Raw genomic sequence first — 14,004 nt, 5'->3', positions numbered from 1 at the left:
TTTGAATCATTTCCCCCTGGAAGGCGACTCTGGATTGTCAAAACAGCCACAGCCAGACATAAAAACAGTTTTTATCCACGAGTTGCTGTACTCAACAGCCAAAAATCTGTAGCCTCCCTTTGATCTGGTATTTTGTTGGTTCACATGCTTGATCAATGGTGTTTTATCATTAATGTTTTATTATTATTAATGTTTAGTGTTTTCTGAGTCATTCGTAACTGTCACTGTATATCATGTTGTCACTTGTGGGTGGAGCACCAAGGCAAATTCCTTGTATGTGAATACTTGGCCAATAAACTTACTTACTAACTTACTTACTTAAGATAAAGTCAGATTAAAAATAGTTCAAATGCCTCCACACTCCTCTAGCTGATGAAGAGACATATGACAGAATCAGTCACCTTCTCTGATGTATATGACATCAAATGGGTTAGAATGGTGGGTTACGTGATGGGTTATGTCTTTCCTTCAGAAGTCAAATAATCTTGCATTCAATAATTATCCTTTAAATATTTCATCTATAAATCACACATGTCCCAGTTCTGTTTTAGATTTAACAGTTAACTTAAAATATTGCTTTAATCAGATATGTTAGTCTTTGCTCACTGATATATTTTGAATTTTTATCTCAGATAAAATCATGATAGGAATAGAGTGGGTAGATGCACAGAGTCTCTTGCCCAGAGTAGGTGAAGCAGGGGGAATTAGGTTTAAGGTGAAGGGGAAAAGATTTAATGGGAATCTGAGGGGTAACTTTTTCACACAAAAGGTGGTAGATGTATGGAACAAGCTGCCAGAGGAGGTAGCTGAGGCAGGGACAATCCCAACATTTAAGAAACAGTGAGACAGGTACATGGATAAGACAGGTTTGGAGGGATATGCACCAAACAATGGCAGGTGGGACTAGTGTAGCTGGGATATGTTGACTGGTGTCGGCAAGTTCGGCCAAAGGTCCTGTTTCCACACTGTATCACTCTATGAATGGTAGAAAATAAGAAAATTAGAGTTAGGGAAACACGGATGACTGGATATACACTACTGAACTGTGAATAGTTTGTGAAACACTGTGAATAGTTTGATGCAAGGTCTGAAATGTAAGGTTCTTTTAAATGGAGAGACACAGTAATCTCGTTGTATGTGACACATGCAATGACAATAAAGCATTCTGATTCTGATTCTGATTCTGAAAGTGAAAGCACTCAAATAATAATCACTTGGTCATGATAAAGTTAATGACCAATGTTTGAGGGTTATGGTGATTCATGTTCGCCAGTCGCAAGTCATTCATTGGTTTAACCAGCTTTCATAATTGTCAAAACCCATGCATTCAGAAATATTCAAAACTTCAAACTATTATTTAAAAATTATTATTTTGGATATAGAAGACGCAAGTATGTGGAGAAAAAAAAAGTCAAATTATGTTAAAAAAAAGTTGCTTAGTGTTCTGCATTAAAATAAATATATCTGGATATGCATGGAATAGAGAGGTGTGGATCTCATGCAGGCAGAGGCGATTTGTTTAATTTGGATCATGTTTGGCATTGACATTGTGATGCAAAGGGCCAGTTCCTCTGCTGTACTGTTCTATGTTTATGTTCTAAATGTTCAAGAAGATTCCACATTGTTCCTGACTCCCTTTGTTTGCTGCTATCTATTGGCTCAGTTGTAAAGTTTTTACACCTATTTTGTGAACAAAACTCATTCTGCTCCTTCCATCTACCAGATGCGATGGGTGAGGAGCAAGGCCTGCGGGAGAGGGAACATGGATCTGGCCAACCGCGCCCTTCAGGTCGGCTGCGGGACGCACCCCCAAGGCACAAAAGTGAACAGGTGATGAGAGGGATGTCATGTCCAAGGAAGGTGATGGCTGGAGGCCTGCAGCAGCCTGGGGCTTGCCTGGATCAGACACCATTCATAAGAACTAGAGTGCGGACTGGACTTTGAAAAATGGCGTCTCTTGCATGTTCCATTTCCGTACAATTTTCTAGGGATGTGCTTAGGCATGGCAATACATTACTGGACTGTACGCAAGTAAATCATTTTCACATTTTGTTTGCAGACGTGACAATAAAATTACCAATGAACTATTGAACCCATGAATGTGATGCTGGTTTGCCGCATTATTTCATGTCTGTAATGTTTGCACGTTTTGTTTGTAGCAATCTTGCCAGAGAAAGCTTGGTAACAGTTATTAGATAGAAGCTGGTTCAATTACAGGTGGCACTGGCCAATGCTTTGTGCCAGTGATCAAGCTGTTTGAATTGTTTTTCAAATACTCATGGCTCACAAGCTGCCAATTCCTGTTGAGTCAAAGTCTCACATAAGAAGAATAAAATCCACATCCCACTTATGTGAGATGACAACCATTTATCACATAGTGTGATTGGACACGTACACTGATTAAATTAAATTAGTTGTACTCGTGGAGGAACGTTAGATTAAAGGATGCCCAGTTTGTTAATGTATAAATCACTGCTTGAATTATTGAGGAGATAGAAAGTAATTTTTTTAAATAATTTGAAAAATCAAAACTGTTTATATAGAATTTCTGTTTCTTTCTGAACAATTGAAGATTGCAACAAACAAACATTTGCTAACATTACATAAATGAAAATAACGTCTGCATTTCAGAAGGTGATTTTATTTGTGAAGTGACTCTCTGGTAGGGAATATATTTACACTGACATTTGGTTTGGCTATCGGACTTGTCGCTTACTCCTGATGCACTGTGTTTGGTGTAAAACTGAACTCTAGGTTTTTGTCCAAGTCTGGAGGATTGAATAGTCTTCCATTTGACCTTGTTCCTTCCGAATCTGTTCCAAAGGCGAGCTAGGGCAGGAGGTGCAGTAAGATCCCAGACAGAGTGGAACAGGGATGAAAGATTGCTTGACCCTGCTGCGCATGCCGGAACTCTCGGAAACAGCTGTCTCGTTAAATCATGCCTTTTGGTTCTAAGTACCTTTTGGTTCTTTGTGGAAGGACTTGATCATGCTCAACTGCCTGGAAGGATAGCCCACCTTTTGAACAAAAACTCCACGCACATGAGATCAAATGCCCCAGTAAGGTCTATAATAACAATGCAAAGCTGTTTGACTGTTTCTTACATTTCTCCTACAGCTGCATCATGGAAAGGATCATACTAATGGAGTCTGATGTAGCGTCCTGACCTGACCCGATCCGAAATGTAATATATATTCGAGTCCTGACCCGAAATGTAATATATAGTAATTTTACATTATAATTTTACAATAGTACTATATTTTATAATAGTACAATTTTACATTATAATGTAAAATTAAATTATAATGTAATAGGAAGGAACTGCAGATGCCTGTTTATACTAACAACAGGCACAATGTGCTGGAGTAACTAAGTGGGTCAGGCAGCATCTCTGAAGAAAAGCATGTGACGTTTCGAGCTGGGACCCTTCTTCAGGAGTGGAGGGTGGGGGCGTGGAGGACGGGGGGGGGGGGGGGGGGAATATGAGGTGCTGCTCCTCCAATTTACAGTGGGCCTCACTCTGGCCATGGAGGAGGCCCAGGGCAGAAAGGTCGGATTTGGAATGGGAGGGGGAGTTGATGTGCTGTGCCACCGGGAGATCAGGTTGGTTATTGCGAACCGAGTGGAGATGTTGGGCGAAATGATCGCCAAGCCTACGCTTGGTCTCACCGATGTAGAGCAGCTGACATGTAGAGCAGCAGATGCAATAGATGAGGTTGGAGGAGGTGCAGGTGAACCTCTGCCGCACATGGAAAGACTGCTTGGGTCCTTGAATGGTGTCAAAGGGGGTGGTAAAGCGACAAGTGTAGGATTTCTAGTGGTTGCAAGGGAAAGTGCCAGGAGAAGGGGTGGTTTGGGTGGGAAGGGACAAATTGACCAGGGAGTTATGGAGGGAGCGGTCTCTGTGGAAATCAGACAGGGGAGGAGATGGGTTGATGTGGCCAGTGGTGGGATCCCGTTGGAGGTGGTGAAAATGACGGAGGATTATTTGTTGTATGTGACGGCTGGTGTCGAATGGTGGCGCCATAGAGTATGGCAGCCTCGCCTGCAGCTGTTCGTTCTTCACCATTTTTCTTTTATTTTTAGTTTGTTAAAAAGTTTTGTTCTGGAGGCCTTTTAGTCTTTTTATGTGGGGGAGTGGGGCATGGGGGGGGGGGAAGGGGGAAACTGTTTTTTCCAGTCCCTACCTAGGCGAGGATGCATCCTGCCTCTGAGCCACATCTTCTTGCGGGCTACTATTTGGATTGACGCGGCCTTTCCCGTCGGAGACCGGCCAGAGCTTCGAGCTGCAGCTTCAGCGGTGGTGCAGCACTGAGGTACCATCACGGCGTGGGCGATGCCTTAACCGGTCGCCGTGTTGGAGCTCTGGAGTGCTGGCACTGCCGACTTCAACATCATGGAGCTGTGGTCTGCAGAGCTTCCAGCCGCGCCAGCGCTGACTTTATCAATGCGGAGCCTGGGATCTCTCGCCGAGGTCACCAGTGTTGAATCTCCACCCAGTGCTTTGGGAAACTTTGTGGACTTTGGGAACCGTGCTCTCCGGGAGGAAGCGGCCGTTTCAGACCTCCAAGCCGCTGAGAATGTTCTTCTGTTCCGACACTGGAGTTCCATTATCCCAGCGAGAGGGCCTGAAACATCGGGCCACCGTAGCAGCGACATTGAACCCCTCAATAGGCCCCGACCACAGGTGAACATCAAGGAAGTGTACTGATTCAGATTCAATTAAATTAAAAATTGAATCTGAATCTGAACTTTGCTGCCTTCCCTCACAGTGGGAAGCATTGATCATGCTGTGGGGGGATGTTTTATATGTTTTTTATGTTTAATGTTAAATTCTATAATGTTGTGTTTATTTTATATGTGTGCTGCAAAGGCAGCTCAAATTTCACTGCACCAATTGGCATATGTGACAATAAATGTCCTTTGTCCTGTGTTCTTTGGTAAGGTGGAAGGTGAGGACAAGGGGCTCTCTCCCCTTGTTACAAGTGGGGGGATGGGGAGTGAGAGCAGTTACAGGGTATAGAAGAGATCCTGGTGAGAGCCTCATCTATAGTAGAAGAGGGGAACCCCCGTTCCCTGAAGAAAGAGGACATCTCCGATGCCCTGATGTGGAACTCCTCATCCTGCGAGCAGATGCGGCGTAGACGGAGGAATTGGTAGTAGGGGATGGAGTCCTTACAGGAAGCAAGGTGGGAAGAAGTGGGAAGTGGGAAGCAAGGTGGGCAGATAGCCATGGCAGTCAGTGGGTGTAAAGTGGATGTTGGTCAGTAATCTATCACCTGCGATGGAGATAGTGAGGCCTAGAAATAGCAGGGAAATGTCGGAAATGGACCAGGTGTATTTGAGTGCCGGATGGAAGTTAGTGGTGAAATGGATGAAGTCAGTGAGTTGTGTGTGGGTGCAGGAGGTAGCACCAATACAGTCGACGATCTAGCAGAGGTAGAGGTCGGGGATGGGGCCCCGGAACGCCTCGAACAAAGATTGTTCGACGTACCCTACAAAGAGGCAGGCATAGCTTGGGCCCATGCGCGTGCCCATAGCAACGCCTTGTATTTGGAGGAAATGGGAGGAGTCAAACGAAAAGTTGTTAAGTGTAAGGACCAGCTCCGCTAGGCAGAGGAGAGTATCAGTAGACGGGAATTGGTTGGTTCTGCGGTCGAGGAAGAAACGGAGGGCTTTAAGACCCTCCTGGTGGGGGATGGAGGTGTAGAGTGACTGGACACCCATGGTGAAGATGAAGGAATGGGGGCCTGGAAAACAGAAGTCATGGAGTAGACGAAGAGTGTGTGAGGTGTGTTGAAAAAGAGGTCGGGAGGGATTTAACCAGAGGGGATAGGATGGAGGCGAGGTATGTGGAAATAAAGTTGGTGGGACACGAACAGGCAGAAACAATGGGTCTGCCAGGACAGTCAGGTTTGTGCATTTTGGGAAGAAGGTATAATCGGGCCGTGCGGGGCTGGGGAATGACCCTCCCAAGCCTCCAACCTCATCGTCTGTCTGAAGAGCATTGAACTCCAGGTTGTTGTGATGGCACCAGGCCGCCAGCTGTGTCACTTCCTGTCTGTAGGCAGATTCTTCCCCATCCCTGATCAGTTCAATCAGGGTTGTGTCATCCACAAACTTGAGAAGCTTGACAGAATAGTCAGTGGAGGTGCAGTCATTGGTGTAGAGAGAGTAGAGGAGAGGGGAGAGTATGTAGCCTTGTGGTGCTCCTATGCTGAGGGTTTGTGGATCTGAGATGTGCTTTCACAGCCTCACATGCTGCTTCCTGTATGGAGGGGTTCAGGGTTCAACTCGAAAAGGTTGGAGTGTAGTAGCTCTTGCCCAATGGTGTTGAATGTAGAGCTAAAATCAACAAACAAAATACTCGCAGAGGTCCCCTGGTGGTCTAGGTGCTGGAGGAAGAAGTGTAGGCCCATGTTGACTGCATCATCCACAGATCTATTGGCCCGATATGCAAACTGGAAAGGGTCCAGCTGATATTTTTCAGCTTGGCCAGCACAAGACTTTCAAGGGTCTTCATGACTACAAGGTCAATGCGACAGGCCTGTGGTCATTAAGACCAGTAGTCCTTGCCATTTTGGGTACAAGGACAATATTGGAGACTTTGAAGCAGGCAGGGACAGTACAGGTTTGCAGGGGACTGGTTAAAAATGTCTATGTAGATCGGTGCCCGTTGTTCAGCACAGAGCTTGAGAGTGGAGGGGGAAACATTGTCTGGTCCTGGAGATTTAAGGCTTTTCCGTCTTCTGAACAGCCTATCCACCTCCTCTATTTTTATTGTTGATGATGGAGAAGTGATGTTGTGCCGCACGGAGGAGATGGGTAATTGGGTGTGAAGTAGTGATTGGAGTGAGGTGGGTGGGAAAGGGTCCAGTCTTTGCAGACTGAGGTCTGGCTGTGTTTGTTGGGGAAGGGGGGAGGGGGTACCAGGGTTACGTTTCTGTTGGTCAAACCTGCAGTAGAACTCATGCAGGTCGTTGGTCAGCTGGTGATTGTCCAAAGAGCGTGGGCTTTCCTCTTGTAGCTGGTGATTTCTTGCAAGCCCTACCAAACTGAAGAAGAGTCACTAGCTGGGAACTTGCTCCTCAACTTCTCAGAGTACCTTTCCTTGGCAGCTCTGATTCCTCTTCTCAGCTTGTACTTTGACTGCCTGTAGAGGTCTGCATGCCCGCTCCTGTAGGCTTCCTCTTTAGACTGTTGGACTTGTCTGAGTTCTGCAGTAAACCAGGGCTTATCGTTGTTGAACCAGGTTCTAGTTGGAATGCAACTGTCCTCACAAAAGCTGACATATGATGATGCAGTGTCCGTATACTCATCGAGGCTTGTGGTTGCTTCCCTGAACACATTCCAATCCGTGCAGTCAAAGCAGGATTGTAGGTTCTCAATGCCCTCGCTTGTCCACCTTTTCGTTGTTCTGACCGCAGGCTTAGCAGCTTTTAGTTTCTGCCTGTAGGTTGGAATAAGGTGAGCTAGACAATGATCAGAGAGACCCAGACCCGCCCGGGGAACAGAGCGATATGCGTTCTTGATTGACATGTAACAATGGTCAAGTGTTCTCTTTCCTCTGGTGGGGCAGGTAACCTGAAGTCTGTAATTTGGAAGGTCATGGCTGAGGTTAGCTTTGTTAAAGTCCCTCAAAACAATGACCGTGGAGTCTGGGAAGTCACTCTCTACCCTCATTACCTGGTCAGCGAGTTGCGTTTGCGCCTCACGTACGCAGGCATGGAGAGGGTGAGGGATGTAAACTGCAATGAGAATAAAGGAGTTAAATTCCCTCAGAGTGTAGAAGGGTTTGCAGTTTATAAAGAAGGATTCTAGGTTGGGAGAGCAGAAGTTTGACAGTGCCATGATGTCGCTGCACCAGTCCTGGTTGGTATAGAAGCATATTCCACCGACATATGCTCTTGTGATTTATGTGATTTATGCTAATGTGATTTATGGTTGCTGAACTTCCGAATTTGAGAGTGCATTTGCCAGTGTCGACATGGGGTGAGAGTGCCCACTCATTTACCTCAAGGCAGAATTTGTAATCCTTTGTAAGATCTTCATGTTGAAATGTGGTAAGCGTGCATATTACTAACATTTAGCTCTCCCTTCATTAAGGAATAAGTTCTGATAAATGATTCTGGGTAACCATGCAAATCCCTCACTCCCGTGATGTAATATCTCACTCGGATTACCCAAAGGAACAGTGAATAAGCTTTATAATGTGCATGCTGCAAACATGAGGATCATGAGGGACATTTAAAAAACACCACTTTCTGTTGGTACGTATGACACCATCATCACTGTGATCTGGTCGTTTTCAGATGGCTGTTGTTCGCAGGTTGTTTGTGGGGCTCTTGATAGCATGTCAGCGAGATGCATGTCCTTGCCCTTTTTGTAGACTAGGGTGAAATTGAAACTCTGCAGCTGCATCATCATACCTTACAGGCAAGCACGAGCAGCATGAATGGGTTTGTTCAGAATGGTGACCAACAATGGTGGTCTGTTCAATAACCACGGACTTAACAAAAATGAAGTCCTTTAATTTTGTGCAGGCATAAGCCACGGCTAGTACCTCCTTTTCGATCTGGGTGTATTACTGTTCAATCTCAGACAGGGTATGGAAGGCATAAGCAATAGGTCTGCAGTCTTATTCTGCGGATGTCTGTAGGCAAGCAGCTCCGAGTCCATATTGGGAGGAATCACACGAGGGTGTCACTGGTAGGTTTAAAGTGAAATAAGCGAGGGTTGGTGCACTGGATAATTGTAATTTAAGGATTTTGAAAGCCCTCTGGTGTTGTGGATACTAAGATCATGCAGTGTCCTTGTGAGTCAGTTGTTGTAGGGGGCATATATTTCGCAGAGGTTGGGAATGAATTTCCCCAAGAAGTTAACCATTCCCAGGAATCTCTGCAAACTTGTCACATCAGTGGGAACTGGCACCTCGTTGATGGCAATGGTCTTGGAGGGGTCAGGTCTGAGTGAATACGTGTCCGACATAATGGATCTCCTTGATGCGAAATCTGCACTTCAGAGGGTTGAGCTTGAGATGGATGTCTTTTGCATGGTCCAGTATTTTTTGAAGTCCGCATCATGTTCAGCCATGTCGCGTCCAGCAACCAGAATATCATCGACCATGATGGCACAAGGATACCACATAAATAATTGTTTAATTTTACGTTGGAATACTTCACTGGCAGAGTTGATGCCAAAGGGCATACGCAAAAATTTGTAACGGCCAAAGGGGGTGCCAAACGTGGTGAGATTGGATGAGTCGGGGTCCAGCGGGATCTTCCAGAACAAACCTTTGGCATCTAGGATGCGAAACACAGAGGCACTGCCTAGCTGGGCAGCAACCACCTTCACCATGTGCATTGGGTAGTGCGGGTGTTTGATCGCTATGTTCAGGTCTCTGGGGTTGATACAAATTCGGATTTCTTCTTTGTTTTTCTTTGTTGCAACCATCATGGTGGAAACCCAGTCAGATCGGTCGGTGACTGTGGCAATGACACCCAGGGACACCATTCGCTGGAGCACGTGTACTCTGTCATGCATAGCATGTGGAATGCGGTGTGGTGCTCATACCACAGGTAGGACATTTGCATCAGTGACGATGTTGTATTTGATGGGTAGCTTCCCAAGCTTATCGTCAAATAGTTCCTTGTACTGGGAAAGTATCTGCTGGGTGGAGCCCTCGTCAGGAGATATTTGATGGATAGCTGGCCCAAAAGGTGGCAGTTCAGCTCAGCTTCTCCAATTGGGTGCACCTCCCCTCCCCCGTAGGCTAACAAAGTGGCTGAAGTGTTTACAATACGTTTGCCATTTTTGATCCGTGTAAATTTGAATAATGACATGATATTGCATTTGGCTCCGGTGTCGATCTTTGCAACAGTATTGGTATTGTTGACATGTAGTGAGACATCAGGGTCGACTTGCTTGTTAGTGGAAGCAACCAGGGAGTGTATGTTATGACTGTTATCTTCAAGCCGAGGGAAGAGCGACTGGAGGAGGTGCTGGTAGCTCTTGGTATTCAATATCAGAATCTTCATGTTTTAAGAGGTGTACAGACTGCCTTGGGAGTGAGCAACTCCCACGGACACGGCAGCATTTAAAGAAATGGTTTCTCCTTTTGCAATAATGGCATAGTTTTCCAAAGGCAAGGCACAGTTCGCGATCCGCGGGGTGGGACCCACCACAGTTAGAACACTTTTCAATAAATCTTTGAGTTTGTCGAGATGATGTGCGGGGCTGAGAGCGCTGCTTACGGTAGGAGGTGTCGGTGGCATCAACATGTTAAGAGGAATGCGGTCCGGGCCCCATTGATTTAGTGTGAGAGGTCGTGATCTCAGCAATTTGACAAGCATGCTCAGCTCGAGCCAGGATTAGTTCAGTATCGCGGAGTAATTCATCGCATACTTTATTACTGAGGATTCCACCCACCAGTCTGTCATGGATGAGTTCATCACACAGATTAGCAAAACGGCAGCGTGCAGCAATATGTTTCATATCGCTGATGTAATTCTCCACAGGCTCACCTTGTTGCTGGTTTTGAGCAAAAAAATTAGTACGTTCCAGTATGGAGTTGGCGCGAAGGTCACATAGCTGTCTAAATTTAGTGAGCAGAACCTCGGGATCATCAATAGTTTCATCAGGTACCACGATCTGATTGTTGTGATCCAGAACTGCAGGAGCATAGTCGAAATACTCTGCTCATTTGATAGCTTCTGGGCCAGCGAGGTTGAGAAATATAGAGGCACGGTGTTCTGGTGGAACGTGGCGATGAGCAGCACGGATGTAATGGTTGAATCATGCTTGAAAATCTGCCAATATTTAGCGAGGTCTGAGTCAAAAATCAGAAGATCAGGTTTACGGAATGAGCTGACCATGGCAACACGAGAAGGACAAAACTGGTGTAAACAAAACACTGAAAATAAAATAAAAACCGATATACTTAAATGCGGAGTGGGACAATCACGTCTGACATCATGTTGAGTGTTTCAAACATACTCACTGATCAGGTACAACAGTATTTATTGAGTAATGCATACAACACATTATAGCTTGTTCCTTCTACTGTGCAGCAGCCCTGACTGGTTGCACATGTCGGGTTGTGATAATATGAATAGTGTGGTAGTAGGCGGAGCTTATAATAATAAAGCATTACACTGGCTAGTAAGTAAAGTAACCAATCTACAGTGAGCTTAAAAATAATACAATAGTTCAGTACAGATCTTCCAGTAAGATGATATGTTAACGGCATTACCTACAATATCAAGAAAAAACATACAGTGCACCTTTCGCAATAGTGCCAAATCAACAGAGAAACAATGCTTATTAAAAGAAAAGCTCATCTAAGCAGATACAAGTGTGCAATAAAAATGAAACATCTAAATTGGAATGTATGAACATTTTGAAGGACTGAAGTTTTTGCTTCAGGAATACATGATGAAGGTTCATATACACGTCACTCCATGCAGAAAGACTCTACCCACGCAGTGCCGAAAATTAAAAATTATGCCTAATTGAGTGGAAAACTTAAAGGTCATGAGAAAATAGAAGAACTAATGGAGGTAATAAACTCATTAGCAATTACCAACAAAAGGAATCGCAAATGCAGAACTTGCTTGAACTCCGCAGGATTGAATTTCATTTAATGTTACCCGATCGATAATTGTATGGAAGATTTTCAAAGACCCAGTAAAATGAAATGCATTTTGTTATTCCATTTTGTGAGGTTTCAAAGAATCTTTCATCATAGTTATGGCAGTTGATCTAGTGTTCCGTTTTGGTCACCCTGCTATAGGAAAGGTGCCATGAAACTGGAAAGAATGCAGGAAGAGTTTACTACGATGTTGCCTGAATCCAAAGGCCTGAGCTATAGGGAGAGATTAGACATTTTATACCTTGGAGTGTAGGAGGCTGACAGGCGGTCTTAGAGAGGCATACAAAATGATGAGGTGGAATAAACAGGGTGAATGCACAAAATCTTTTTCCAAGGCTAGGGGATTCTACAACTAAAGAGCATAGGTTTAAGATGACTGGGGAAAGATTTAATAGGTATCAACAGGGCTAATACCCTCTAAACCAGGCAGCATTCTAGTAAAATTCTTCTGCATCCTCACTAAAGCCCCCATAACATTCCTGTAATGGGGTGACCAGTACTGTACACAATACCCCGAATGCACCTAACCAAAATCTTATAGAGTTGCACCTGGAATTCCGGAATTCCTAAAATTATTTTTATACCTTTGTCTTACATATTTTTTCCAGTTTGCTCCCACACAATAATTACTGTGGAGGGTTGTGAGCATATGGAATGAGATGCCAGAGAATGTAATTGATTCAGGTACAATGACAATATTTAAAGGATATTTGGACATGAACATAAATAGGAAGCATTTAGAGGGATATGGGCCAGGTGCGAGCAAATGGGACTAGCTTGGTTGGGGCATCTTTGTTAGCAGGATGGGCATGACCTAAGGGCCTGTTTCCATGCTGCATGACTATAATTCAGTGCAATTAATGCTGCGGCGATCTCAAGAAGACTTTTGAACGGCATCAAATTAGGCTTCCAGTGATATGGTCATAAGTGATAGAAGTAGAATTAGGCTATTCGGCCCATCAAGTCTATTCTGCCATTCAATAATTGTTGATCTATCTCTCCCTCCTAACCCCATTCTCCTGCCTTTTCCCCATAATGTTGAAAATATTATATTTTGTACTTAAACATTACTTCAGTAGTTTGTATTCTTTTTCAGGTTTTTGTGGATTCTTCCCTTTGCTACTGGTGATGCTGCAAAGTTTATGGCACAAATCCATTCATGAAAATATAAGCTGATTGAAGTCAGTGATTGATAGGAACATGACACCAGGTTTTAGAAATCAATTGAAGATCCCGGAATAACAAATCTGTAGTTCGCCATAGGCAAACTTGCATTTGGAGTCAAAGAGAAGGCCTAATTAATGGTGACAGCATTAATACTCACAAAGATATGAAAGTCCCACCTGCTATTTCCACAATGAAATAGAATTTTCCTTCAGCTAGTTCCGTTCATTAAAATGATTTTGAAAAGAAATGACTTACCAGAAAATGGTTAGATAATAAGAGATGAATAGTTCAAGTTCAAGTTCAAGTTCAAGTGAGTTTATTGTCATGTGTCCCTGTATAGGACAATGAAATTCTTGCTTTGCTTAAGCACACTGGCCATACAGTTGCTGAATTAAGGGGAAGGATGAAATTAAAATTAAATAATTGTAAAACAAAAGATAGCAATTGTCATCTTGTGGAAATTACAAAAATCTCGTTCCTAATTTAATTTTTGTGTTGCCTTTTTATTAAATTAATTTTGTTTTCTGTAAATTTAGCTCTGAATTTTAGATTGGATTAATTCTGGTATTTGTACATAGAACGTAGAACAGTACAGCACGGGAACAGGCCCTTTGGCCCATAATGTATGTGTTGAACATGATGCCAAGATAAACTCTCATCTGCCTGCCTGTGATCCATGTCCCTCCATTCCCTGCATATTCACGTGTAAATCTAAAAGCCTCTGAAACGTCTCCTTTGTTTCCATTACTACTCCAAGCAAGTATTCTAGACACCCACTACCTGGAGCATGAGAATAGTTACAATTAGGACATCGAGCAGCAGACCTTCTCTGCTGCCAGGCTGGGGAAGGCTGCAGATGCCTGTTATGACCGGAGGTGTCCATAAGGTTGACACTATACTGGGAACGCTGGCCAGAGATCACAGACTTAGTGTGAGAAGCCGTCATCTCAGCAATCTGACAGACGTGTTTGGTTTGATTAAGAGTCAGTTCAGTGTTACGAAGTAATTCGTCTCTCACCTTGTCCTTAAGCATACCTCCAATGAGTTTGTCGCGGATCAGTTCATCGCATAAATCTCAAAAATGACAGCGTGCAGCCATGTGCTTCAATCCACGAAAAAAACATTCTAACGGCTCGCCAACTTGTTGCATACGAGCAAAAAACTTGGTACATTCGATAATAGAGTTT

Source organism: Amblyraja radiata, chromosome 1, assembly GCF_010909765.2.
Source record: "Amblyraja radiata isolate CabotCenter1 chromosome 1, sAmbRad1.1.pri, whole genome shotgun sequence".
NCBI classification, from domain to species: Eukaryota; Metazoa; Chordata; class Chondrichthyes; order Rajiformes; family Rajidae; genus Amblyraja; species Amblyraja radiata.
This window is presented reverse-complemented; position numbering follows the sequence as displayed.